General features: G+C 40.3%; 1 protein-coding gene across 2 annotated transcripts in view; it reads right to left on the bottom strand.

The window, feature by feature from the left end:
* SECISBP2L (SECIS binding protein 2 like) overlaps positions 1-12617 on the bottom strand; it is a 407516-nt gene that overhangs the window by 50900 nt on the left and 343999 nt on the right. The gene's annotated exons all lie outside the window — the stretch shown is intronic.

The following is a 12617-nucleotide window of genomic DNA, read 5'->3' as shown; positions in this document are numbered from 1 at the left end:
CATTTCAAACAACATTAATTCCCTATTCTCACTCAACTATAAACTGCAAATTAAAAATATCTTAAATATTTTTTTCTCTCTTCTTTTTTCTTTCTTTTGTTGTTGCGTGTGGTATGAGTGGACCTCCCCATGTCTCTCTCACTATGGAGAGAAAGGTGGTAGGCTCTAAAATATTGAAAAATACAATTTGGGTACAAGAATATACTATGATTGATTTCTATTGTTAGAATAAGATAGAGGGATAACTATAATGGTGATTATATGAATGCAATATGTTGTTCTTTTTGTTTTCAAACTGTACCCATTTTTGTGCTAATAAAAAATTTATACACACACAAAAAAAAAAAAATATATTAAATAATTGGACCAGAGAAAATATCTCCTTCTATGGTAGGATAGTGGTTACTAAAATGACCATATTACCCAAATTGCTTTCTCTCTTTCGGTCATTACAAGTATTGGTCCCGGTGGCCCAACTACATCAAATACAAAAAGTAATTAACAACTTCATTAGGTGAGGAAAAAAACCTAGGATTTATAGATCTACTCTAACAAAACACAAGAATGGCGGAGGTCTAGTTGTACCCCACTTGACTTGCAGCCAGAATGGCATAAAACATCACTATGGCATAATATACATGACAGAATTAGGTGGGTGCAATTAGAATCTGATCTTATACAGATAAACCCTATATATAAAATCGTATGGGTTGGTAGATCCGTGAGACCACCTCAATGGCAACAATTTGTCACCATCGCACATACAGTATATCTTTGGGACAGATTAACTTCCTCATATCCTTTGATCTCACAAAATTCTAGAGCAACCCCCCTAGATTCCTTGGTGGCTCCCCTTCCAACTCTGGTGATTAATAAGTGGGCTAACAGAGGCCTCTACAGAATAGCCGATGTCTCAAACAACTCGGTCCTATCCTTCAACCAATATGCAGCATTAGATTCCTAGCACTGCAACTAGTTTTGAATTACTATGTCTCTCTAGAAATAGACCCAAAAGTGCTATCGCGCTAGGATATATCCTACATTCAACATTCCTGCCACAGAAAAAACATAATTTATGCTTACCTGATAAATTTATTTCTCTTGTAGTGTATCCAGTCCACGGATCATCCATTACTTATGGAATATATTCTCCTTCCCAACAGGAAGCTGCAAGAGTCCACCCACAGCAAAGCTGCTATATAGCTCCTCCCCTAACTGCCATATTCAGTCATTCGACCGAAAACATGCAGAGAAAGGAAAAACCATAGGGTGCAGTGGTGACGGTAATTCAAATGAAAAAATTACCTGCCTTAAAGTGACAGGGCGGGCTGTGGACTGGATACACTACAAGAGAAATAAATTTATCAGGTAAGCATAAATTATGTTTTCTCTTGTTAAGTGTATCCAGTCCACGGATCATCCATTACTTATGGAATACCAATACCAAAGCTAAAGTACACGGATGATGGGAGGGACAAGGCAGGTACTTAAACGGAAGTTACCACTGCCTGTAAAAAACCCTTTCTCCCAAAAATAGCCTCCGAAGAAGCAAGGTATCAAATTTGTTAAATTTGAAAAGTATGAAGCGCAGACCAAGACTCCGTCTTGTAAATCTGTTCAACAGAAGCCACATTTAAAAAAGGCCCAAGTGAAAACCACAGCTCTAGTAGAATGAGCTGTAATCCCTTCAGGAGGCTGCTATCCAGCAGTCTCATAAGCTAAATGAATTATGCTTTTTAACCAAAAAGACAGAGAGGCTGCTGAAGTCTTTTGACCTCTCCTCTGTCCAGAATAGACAACAAACAAGGTGAACGTTTGATGAAAACTGTAGTAGCTTGTAAGTAAAACTTTAAAGCACAAACCACGTCCAATATTGTGTAATAGACGTTCCTTCTTTGAGGAAGGATTAGGATACAAGCATGGAACAACTATCTCTTGAGTGATGTACTTGTTAGATACCACCTTAGGAAAAAACCCAGGTTGGTACGCAGGACTACCTTATCCGTACGAAGGACCAGATAAGGAGAATCACATTGTAACACAGATAACTTGGAGACTCTACGAGTCGAGGAATTAGCTACCCAAAAGGAACTTTTCAAGATAAAGATTGATATCTATGGAACAAAAAAGGTTCAAACGGAACTTCTTGAAGAACCTTAAGAATCAGGTTTAAGCTCCATGGCGGAGCAACAGTTTTAAACACAGGCTTGGATCTAACTAAAGCCTGACCAAATGCCTGAACGTCTAGAATACCTGCCAGACGCTTGTGCAAAAAAATAGACAGAGTAAAAATCTGTCCCCTTTTAAGGAATTAGCTGACAACCCTTTTCTCAAAAACATCTTGGAGAAAAGATAATATCCTGGGAATCCAGACTTTACTCCATGAGTAACCCTTGGATTCATAACAATCAGATATTTACACCATATCTATGTTCAATTTTCCTAGAGACAGGCTTTCATGTCTGTATTAAGGTATCAATGACTGACTCGGAGAAGCCATGCTTTGATAACATCAAGCGTTCAGTCTCCAGGCAGTCCATCTCAGATTGATTCTATTTAGATGGTTGAAAGGACCCTGAGGTAGAGGGACCTGTCTCAGAAGCAGAGACCGTGATGGAAAGGATGACATGTCCACCAGATCTGCATACCAGGTCCTGCGTGGCTACGCAGGCGCTGTCAAAAACACCAAAGCCCTCTCCTGCTTGGTCTTGACCTCCGGAGGAAATCCCACTCCCCCGGAAGAAAAGTCTGACGACTTAGAAAATCCACCTCCCAGTTCTCAACACCTGGGATATGGATAGCTGATAGACAAGAGTGAGTCTCTGTCCAGTGAATTATTGTAAGACTTCTAACATCGCTAGGGAACTTCTGTTCCCCCTTGATGGCTGATGTAAGCCACAGTCGTGTATATTGTCCGACTGAGTATGATGTACCTCAGAGTTGCTAACTGAGGCCAAGTCTGAAGAGCATGGAATATCACTCCCAGTTCCAGAATATTTATTAGAAGGAGGGTCTCCTCCTAAGTCCACTATCCCTGAGCCTTCAGGGAGTTCCAGACTGCATCCCAACCTAAAAGGCTGGCATCTATTGTAACAATTGTCCCATCTGACCTGCGGAAGGTCATACCCTTGGACAGATGGACACGACATAGTCACCAGAGAAGAGAATCTCTGGTCTCTTGGTCCAGGTTTAACAGGGGGACAAATCTGTGTAATCCCCGTTCCTCTGACTGAGCATGCATAGTTGCAGCGGTCTGAAATGTAGACGTGCAAACGGTACTATGTCCCTTGCCGCTACCATTAAGCCGATTTCATTCATGTACTGAGCCACCGAAGGGCGCGGATGGGATGAAAAAACACGGCAGAAATTTAGAAACTTTGACAACCTGGACTCCGTCAGGTAAATTTCCATTTCTACAGAATCTATCAGAGTCCCTAGGAGGGAAACCCTTGAGATTGGGGATAGAGAACTCTTTCCTTGTTCACTTTCCACCCATGTGATCTCAGAAATGCCAGTACTACGTCCGTAAGAGACTGGGCAATTTGGATGTTTGACGCCTGTATCAGGATGTCGTCTAAATAAGGGGCCACTTCTATGCCCCGCGGTCTAAGGACCGCCAAAGCGACCCCAGAACCTCCATAAAGATTCTTGGGGCTGTAGATATCCCAAAGGAAAGAGCTACAAACTGGTAATGCCTGTCTAGAAAGTCAAACCTGAAAAACGATGGTGATTTTTATGCATCACAATGTGAGGATAAGCATCCTTCAAATCCATTGTAGTCCTCTATTGACTCTCCTGGATCATAGTTAAGATGGTACGAATAGTTTCCATCTTAAATGACTGAATTCTGAGGAATTTGTTTAAGATCTTTAGATCCAAAATAGGTCTGAAGGTTCCCTCTCCTTGGGAACCACAAACAGATTTGAGTAAAAACTCTGTCCCTGTTCCTCTCTTGGAACTGGATGGATCTCGTACACAATGTAAGAATGCCTCCTTCTTTATCTGGTTTGCAGATAATTGTGAAAGGCGAAATCTCCCCTTTTTTTGGGGGGGAATCTTTGAAATCCAGAAGATATCTCTGGGATATAAATTCCAATGCCTAGGGATCCTGGGCATCTCTTGCCCACGCCTGGGCAAAGAATGAAAGTCTGCCCCCTATAGGATCCGTTACCGGATAGGGGTCCGTTCCTTCATGCTGCCTTAGAGGCAGCAGCAGGCTCCTTGGCCTGCTTATCTTTGTTCCAGGTCCGATTGTCTCCAGACCGCCTTGGACTGAGCAAAAATTCCCTCTTGTTTTGCCTTAGAGGAAGAGGATGTCACACCTGCCCTGAAGTTTTTAAAAGGTACGAAAATTAGACTTTTTTTTTTTTTTTTGCCCTTGATTTAGACCTATCCTGAGGAAGGGCATGACCTTTTCCTCCAGTGATATAAGCAATAATCTCCTTCAAACCAGGCCCGAATAGGGTCTGCTCCTTGAAGGGAAGTTAAGTAGCTTATTTATTAAAGTCACGACAGCTGACCATGATATAAGCCATAGCGCTCTGCGCGCCAGTATAGTAAAAAACAGAATTCTTAGCCGTTAGTCTAGTCAAATGAACAAGGCATCAGAAAACAAAGGAATTGGCTAGCATAAGCTTGTCAAATATATTCATCCAATGGAGTCGCTTAACTGTAAAGCCTCATCAAGAGACTCAACCCAGAACGCCGCAGCAGCAGTGACAGAAGCAATGTATGCAAGGGGCTGCAGGATAAAACCCTGTTGAATAAACATTTTTTATCCATTGGATCTAAAAAGCACAACTGTCCTCGTCAGAGGTAGTGGTACGCTTAGCTAGAGTAGAAACTCTTCTCTCCACCTTAGGAACTGTCTGCCAGAAGTCCCGTGTGGTGGTAACTATTAGAAAACATTCTTCTAAAAAATAGGAGGGGAAGAGAACGGCACACCTGGTCTATCCCATTCCTTATTAAAAAATTTTTAGTAAACCTCTTTAGGTATTGGAAAAACATCAGTACACACCGGCACTGCATATTATTTATCCAGTCTACACAATTTCTCTGGCCCTGCGATTGTACACATTCATTCAGAGCAGCCAAAGCCTCCCTGAGCAACAAGTGGAGGTTCTCAAGCATAAATTTTAAATGTAGAAATATCAGAATCAGGTTAAATCATCTTCCCTGAGTCAAAAAAAAATCACCCACAGACTAAGCATATTGTGAGGTAGTATCATACATGGTTCTTAAAGCGTCTGTATGCTCTGTATCTACCCCCAGAGCTAACTGCTTTCCTTTAATTTCAGGTAGTCTGACTAATACTGCTGCCAGAATATTATTCACCACCTTTGCCATGTCTTGTAAAATAAACGCTATGGGCGCCCTTGATGTACTTGGCGCCATTTGAGCGTGAGTCCCTGAAGCGGGAGTCGAAGGGTCTGACACGTGGGGAGAGTTAGTCGGCATAACTTTCCCCTCGACAGAATCCCCTGGTAAAAGAAACGCTATGGGTGCCCTTGATGTACTTGGCGCCATTTGAGCGTGAGTCCCTAAAGCGGGAGTCAAAAGGTCTGACACGTGGGGAGAGTTAGTCGGCATAACTACCCCCACGACAGAATCCTCTGGTGATAATGTTTTTAAAGACAAAAAATGATCTTTATTGTTTAACATGAAATCAGTACATCTGTTACACATTCTAAGATGGGGTTCCACCATGGCTTTAAAACATAATGAACACAGAGCTTCCTCTATGTCAGACATGTTAGAACAGACTAATAATGAGACTAGTAAGCTTGGAAAACACTTTAAATCAAGTTAACAAGCAAATATATAAAACGTTACTGTGCCTTTAAGAGAAACAAATTTTGTCAAAATTTGAAAAACAGTGAAAAAAGGCAGTAAAACAAACGAAATTTTTACAGTACATGTAATAAGGTAACAGAGCATTGCACCCACTTGCAAATGGATGATTAACCCCTTAATGCAAAAAACAGATAAAAAAAAAAAGACATAGACGTTTTTAAAAACAGACACAACAAACTGCCACAGCCAACAGTGGGAAGCTTCAGTTAACTGTTTCTATGCAAAATTTAAGCCAGCCATGTGGAAAAAACTTAGGCCCCAATAAGTTTTATCACCAAACATATGTTAAAAAACGATTAAACATGCCAGCAAACGTTTTAAAACACATTTTTACAAGAGTATGTATCTCTATTAATAAGCCTGATACCAGTCGCTATCGCTGCATTTAAGGCTTTACTTACATTACTTCGGTATCAGCAGTATTTTCTTAGTCAATTCCATTCCTAGAAAAATATTTTACTGCACATACCTTATCTGCAGGAAAACCTGCACGCCATTCCCCCTCTGAAGTACCTCACTCCTCAGAATGTGTGAGAACAGCAAATGGATCTTAGTTACGTCTGCTAAGATCATAGAAAAACGCAGGCAGATTCTTCTTCCAAATACTGCCTGAGATAAACAGCACACTCCGGTGCCATTTAAAAATAACAAACTTTTGATTGAAGAATAAACTAAGTAGAAAGCACCACAGACTCTCACAACCTCCTATCTATGTTGAGGCTTGCAAGAGAATGACTGAATATGGCAGTTAGGGGAGGAGCTATATAGCAGCTTTGCTGTGGGTGGACTCTTGCAGCTTCCTGTTGGGAAGGAGAATATATTCCATAAGTAATGGATGATCCGTGGACTGGATACACTTAACAAGAGAAAGAACACTTTATGCTTCAAGGGATACTGAACCCAAATTTTTTCTTTCATGATTCAGATAGAACATGCAATTTTAAGCAACTTTATCATCGACTCCTACTATCAATTTTTCTTCGTTCTCTTGCTATCTTTATTTGAAAAAGAAGGTCCAGTACCCTGGGCAGCACTTGTTTATTGGTGGATGAGCTTACCCACCAATCAGCAAGAACAACCCAGGTTGTTCACCAAAAATGGGCCGGCATCTAAACTTACATTCTTGCTTTTCAAATAAAGATACCAAGATAATGAAGAACATTTGCCAATAGGAGTAAATTAGAAAGTTGCTTAAAATTGCATGCTCTATCTGAATCACAAAAGAAAAAATTTTGGTTCAGTGTCTAAATGGGAAACAGAACTTAATTTCACATGGGACCAGGTGGATTGGATTAACACAATAAATAAAGTATGTTCCTTCTCCCTTAGCTCAGAGGCAGAACTTTTCTTTACTTTCTGCAATGAAATTTTTTTAGTGAAAATTTTTCTGCAGGTCATTTTTAAATAAAATAGACAGTACAATAAGGCACCAGTTCAACTGCAATGTGTTGGTTAACTGAAGAATAAAGCAATTTTTAATACTTCATAATATAATTGCATTGCAAATTAGCTGCATACAAAAAAGACATTTTAAAATGTCCCTTGAATAAATCAGTTTCCTTTTCTCTTGGTCTAACATAGAAATGTAGTAATAAAAAGATGCAATGCTCATACTAACGTCTTAAATTCAGAATAAACAGCTTTGCAGACTGAGAAAGCCTAGGGGGCGGGTTTGAAAAAATCTCTGAGAGCCAGTCAACAAGCAATGTGCTGCTGCTTTGCAGCACTACTGCATATTTGACTGCTTACTTCAAACAGCACTTTGCTCTGGATGCACTGTGTTAAGGAAAACACACACTGCAACCAGAGCACAGCTCTGTTTGAAGAGAACTGTCTAATGTGGAGCAGCACTACAAAGCAGCACTACAAAGTTCAAGCGCCAACAGTTCCTGCATGTGTCCTGTTCTTTCTGGAGACATGCTGCATTTTCTGTGATGACATCTCAGATCACTGTATGTTCTGCCTTGGGGTCCCTTAGCGCTAACTTACACACACATGTGGTGGAAATGTCCAGCTGTTTCTCAGATTTGGACCCAAACTTCAACTTTGCTAAGTGCCATCTTTGATACACAAAACTCCTTCCAACAAGCCCTACTACACTATCCCATACCTGGTCTGTCATCAAAGGAAAATAAACTCTCCATGATTATTTGCACGGCCACCAGACTAAATATTGCTCGGTACAGGAAATGTCAAATCCCAACCTTTACATTTATCATACGCAAGACTGAACACATATTTCAACTATCTAGCTTATCGGCAGACCTACTAGACCAGAAAGACAGCTTTTTACAGGTGTGGGAACCCTGGATAATGTACTCTGAAGCTGTAAACAGTAACACAAGAAGGACAGGCTTAGCAATCGACCGAGCCCCCTCAAACCTTATCTCTTAATAACATTAGTGGCCGTTGGCAATTTCCTTCTCTCTGAGAAACCTTTTAAGGATGTATTTAACCATTATTAATGTTTGTCTCAAACGGTTTGTTGTTCCTCTCTTAATTATATGAAAGTTAGACAACTATCCCACTAATACTACACAGAAATTTAAGGATAATGCACCTCTAAAAGCTCATATTGATTGTATAATTGACAATTTGTAAAGCTTTATTCCATATGTTGGTTATCTGTGAACATGATACTCTTTTTGTTTATATGTAAGAATTTAAGAAACTCAATAAAAAAAAAATTACTTCAGAAAAAAAATTAGACTGATGATTTCTTTGTCAGTAGGCAAACGTACAAAATCAGCAGGGGATCAAATCATTTTTTATCGCACTGTATGAGTTAGAATAATAACTGACTGAATCAAATGTTATGAATTAACAAATAGACAAATATTGTATATACATTAGATAAATGCTGCTGCTGCTGCATGTGATTCCCATCCTGTATGTTATATGGGATTAAAGAAAAACATTAACTTTAAAGGGACGATCTAGTCAAAATTTAATTTTCATGATTCAGATAGGGCAGGCAATTTTAAACAACTTTATAATTTACTTATTGAATTTGCTTTGTTCTCTTGGTATCCTTTCTTGAATGCTAAACCTAGGTAGGCTCATATGCTAATTTCTAAGCCCTTATTCTCAGTGTATTTTGACAGTTTTTCACAGCTAGACAGCACTAGTTCATGTGTGCTACATAGATCACATTGTGCTCACTCACGTGGTGTTAGTTAATGCTAAGTCTGTCAAAATAACTGAAATAAGGGGGCAGTCTGCAAAGGCTTAGATACAAGGTAACCACAGAGGTAAAAAGTGTATTAAAAGGGATACTAAACCCAACTTTTTTCTTTCATGATTCAGATAGAGCGTGCAATTTTAAGCAACTTTTTAATTTAGTCCTCTGATAACATTTTCTTCATGCTCTTGCTATCTTTATTTGAAAGCAGGAATCTAAGATTAGGATCCGGACAATGTTTGGTTCTGCAGCTGGGTAGTGCTTGCTGATAAGTGGCTAAATGTAGCCACCAATCAGCAAGTACTATCCAGGGTGCTGAACCAAAAACTGGCCGACTTCTTAGCCAAGATTCCTGCTTTTTCAAATAAACATAACAAGAGAACAAACAAAAATTGAGAATATGAGTAGATTAGAAAGTTGCTTTAAACTGTATGCTCTATCTGAATCATGAAAGAAAAAAATTGGCTTTAGTATCCACCTTAGGGACTTTTACCCAAAAACGCTAAATTAGCCATAGGTAAAGGATATAGCCTTTTGGTAAAAATATGCACTAAGTTTAGATTCCTTACTAAACATATGAAAGATAGCATCTGGAATAAGAAAAACCCCAGAATTCAAACATTTTCTATTCTAGTTATCAAGAGGACTAGATTCCTCAATACCCAAAGTAAACAATACTTCCTTAATAAAGAATGAATACAATCAATAGAAAGGTTGATTTATCAATATCAGTCTCTGAAGTAGGATCCTCTGAGTCAGAGAAATCCTCATTAGCAGAAATACTATAGTATGCTGTGGATAAATACAAACTTCATTAGATTAATGAGAAGTTAGGAGAGATCTTTTACGTTAATTTGAAGGTGGAATAACAGTCATTGCCTTCTCTATGTCTGTAGCAATATAATCCCTTGTATCTACAGTAATATCATGTACATTAGACTGAGAAGATTTAACAGTAGATGTATTTGTACTATAGAAACATTATCAGTATGAAATAATATAACATAACAAGTGCCAAATATTTGATCTGAAGTAATAAAATCAGCTAATTAAACATTATACACACTTAGCTTTGGTAGAAATTGTGTACAGGCAGCTTAGTTCCTACAGTAACATCAGAGGCAGGATCAGTTTGAGACATCTTGCAAAATGTAACAAAAGAAAAAAAAAAGAAAAAAACATAATTTATGCTTACCTGATAAATTCCTTTCTTCTGTTGTGTGATCAGTCCACGGGTCATCATTACTTCTGGGATATTAACTCCTCCCCAACAGGAAGTGCAAGAGGATTCACCCAGCAGAGTTGCTATATAGCTCCTCCCCTCTACGTCACCTCCAGTCATTCGACCAAAGACCAACGAGAAAGGAGAAACCAAGGGTGAAGTGGTGACTGATTTATAATTTAAAAAATATATACCTGCCTTAAAAAACAGGGCGGGCCGTGGACTGATCACACAACAGAAGAAAGGAATTTATCAGGTAAGCATAAATTATGTTTTCTTCTGTTATGTGTGATCAGTCCACGGGTCATCATTACTTCTGGGATACCAATACCAAAGCAAAAGTACACGGATGACGGGAGGGATAGGCAGGCTCATTATACAGAAGGAACCACTGCCTGAAGAACCTTTCTCCCAAAAATAGCCTCCGAAGAAGCAAAAGTGTCAAATTTGTAAAATTTGGAAAAAGTATGAAGCGAAGACCAAGTTGCAGCCTTGCAAATCTGTTCAACAGAGGCCTCATTCTTAAAGGCCCAAGTGGAAGCCACAGCTCTAGTGGAATGAGCTGTAATTCTTTCAGGAGGCTGCTGTCCAGCAGTCTCATAGGCTAAACGTATTATGCTACGAAGCCAAAAGGAGAGAGAGGTAGCAGAAGCTTTCTGACCTCTCCTCTGTCCAGAATAAACGACAAACAGGGAAGAAGTTTGGCGAAAATCCTTAGTTGCCTGCAAGTAGAACTTGAGGGCACGAACTACATCCAGATTGTGTAGAAGACGTTCCTTCTTTGAAGAAGGATTTGGACACAAGGATGGAACAACAATCTCTTGATTGATATTCCTGTTAGTGACTACCTTAGGTAAGAACCCAGGCTTAGTACGCAGAACTACCTTGTCTGAGTGAAAGATCAGATAAGGAGAATCACAATGTAGGGCTGATAACTCAGAGACTCTTCGAGCCGAGGAAATAGCCATTAAAAATAGAACTTTCCAAGATAACAATTGTATATCAATGGAATGAAGGGGTTCAAACGGAACACCCTGTAAAACGTTAAGAACTAAGTTTAAACTCCATGGCGGAGCAACAGTTTTAAACACAGGCTTGATCCTAGTTAAAGCCTGACAAAAGGCCTGGATGTCTGAATTTTCTGACAGACGCCTGTGTAACAGGATGGACAGAGCTGAGATCTGTCCCTTTAATGAGCTAGCCGATAAACCCTTTTCTAAACCTTCTTGTAGAAAAGACAATATCCTAGGAATCCTAACCTTACTCCAGGAGTAATCTTTGGATTCACACCAGTATAGGTATTTACGCCATATTTTATGGTAAATCTTTCTGGTAACAGGCTTCCTAGCCTGTATCAGGGTATCAATAACCGACTCAGAAAAACCACGTTTTGATAAAATCAAGCGTTCAATTTCCAAGCAGTCAGCTTCAGAGAAGTTAGACTTTGATGTTTGAATGGACCCTGAATCAGAAGGTCCTGTCTTAGAGGTAGAGACCAAGGCGGACAGGATGACATGTCCACTAGATCTGCATACCAAGTCCTGCGCGGCCATGCAGGCGCTATTAGAATCACTGATGCTCTCTCCTGTTTGATTTTGGCAATCAACCGAGGAAGCAGTGGGAAGGGTGGAAACACATAAGCCATCCTGAAGTTCCAAGGTGCCGTCAAAGCATCTATCAGAACCGCTCCCGGATCCCTGGATCTGGATCCGTAGCGAGGAAGTTTGGCGTTCTGGCGAGACGCCATGAGATCTATCTCTGGTTTGCCCCAACGTTGAAGTATTTGGGCAAAGACCTCCGGATGAAGTTCCCACTCCCCCGGATGAAGAGTCTGGCGACTCAAGAAATCCGCCTCCCAGTTCTCCACTCCCGGGATGTGGATTGCTGACAGGTGGCAAGAGTGAGACTCTGCCCAGCGAATTATCTTTGATACTTCTATCATTGCTAGGGAGCTTCTTGTCCCTCCTTGATGGTTGATGTAAGCTACAGTCGTGATGTTGTCCGACTGAAACCTGATGAACCCCCGAGTCTTTAACTGGGGCCAAGCTAGAAGGGCATTGAGAACTGCTCTCAATTCCAGAATGTTTATTGGCAGGAGACTTTCCTCCTGCCTCCATTGTCCCTGAGCCTTCAGAGAATTCCAGACAGCGCCCCAACCTAGAAGGCTGGCGTCTGTTGTTACAATTGTCCAGTCCGGCCTGCTGAACGGCATCCCCCTGGACAGATGTGGCCGAGAAAGCCACCATAGAAGAGAGTTTCTGGTCTCTTGATCCAGATTCAGAGTGGGGGACAAATCTGAGTAATCCCCATTCCACTGACTCAGCATGCACAATTGCAGCGGTCTGAGATGTAGGCGTGCAA

This window comes from Bombina bombina, chromosome 6, assembly GCF_027579735.1.
Source record: "Bombina bombina isolate aBomBom1 chromosome 6, aBomBom1.pri, whole genome shotgun sequence".
Taxonomy (NCBI): Eukaryota; Metazoa; Chordata; class Amphibia; order Anura; family Bombinatoridae; genus Bombina; species Bombina bombina.
Note: the sequence above shows the minus strand (reverse complement) of the source record. Positions and strands in the feature narration are given on the sequence as shown.